The sequence below is a fragment of the Otolemur garnettii genome, unplaced genomic scaffold (genome assembly GCF_000181295.1).
Source record: "Otolemur garnettii isolate 467f Iridium unplaced genomic scaffold, OtoGar3 scaffold00094, whole genome shotgun sequence".
NCBI lineage: Eukaryota > Metazoa > Chordata > Mammalia > Primates > Galagidae > Otolemur > Otolemur garnettii.
In genome coordinates this window covers 4032815-4033781 of record NW_003852489.1, presented here as the reverse complement: position 1 = coordinate 4033781, position 967 = coordinate 4032815, and positions in this window count along the sequence as shown.

The window sequence follows — 967 nt, the reverse complement described above, 5'->3', positions numbered from 1 at the left end:
TGGGCTAGATTCAAACTCGCCACCTTAGGTGTATGTGGCTGGCGCCTTAGCCACTTGAGCCACAGGCACCGAGCCACTTGATTGTCTTTGGTAGAGTGCTGTGGCATCATAGCTCACAGAAACCTCAAACTCTTGGGCTCAATAGATCTTCTTGTCTTAGTTTTTCATTTTTAGGAGAGATGGGGGAGCCTCAAATGTTGCTCAGGCTGGTCTTGAACTTGTGAGCCCAAGCAATCCACCTGCCTTGGTCTCCCAGAATGCTAGAATTTCACGTGTGAGCCACATCATCCGGCCTATTTATTTCTTAGAGACTCACTTTGTCACCCAGGCTGGAGTGCACTGGCATGATTACAGTTCACTTCAACCTTGAACTTCTGGTCTCAGGAGATCTTCCTGCCTCAGCCTCCTGAATAGCTGGAACTGCAGACATGCACCACCGCACCCAGCTCTTCTTTATTTTACCATTACTTATGCCCACAATTCATTGTTATCAGCCAATACCTTCATCCAACCAATAACTGTTCAGTGGCAGACATTGAGCAAGATGTTAAACTAAGATAAAGAGGCAAATACCACATAGTCTAAATGAAGAAGTTTACAGGGCTGGGCACAGTGCCTCACACCTATAATCCTAGCAGTCTAGGAGGCCAACACAGGAGGATCACTAGAGCTCAGTCTGAGCAAGGGTGAGACCCTGTCTCTCCTGAAAAATAGAAAATTAGGGAGGCATGGCAGTGGACACCTATAGTACCAGCTACTTGAGAGACTGAGGCAAGAGGATCACTGGAACCCGGGAGTTCAAGGCTGTAGTGAGCTATGATCATGCCACTGCACTCCAGCCTCAAAAAACGAAACAAGGCTCGGCGCCTATGGCTCAACCGGCTAAGGCGCCAGCCACGTACACCTAAGGTGGCGGGTTTGAATCCCCAGCCCGGACCCGCCAAACAACAATGACGGCTGCAACCAA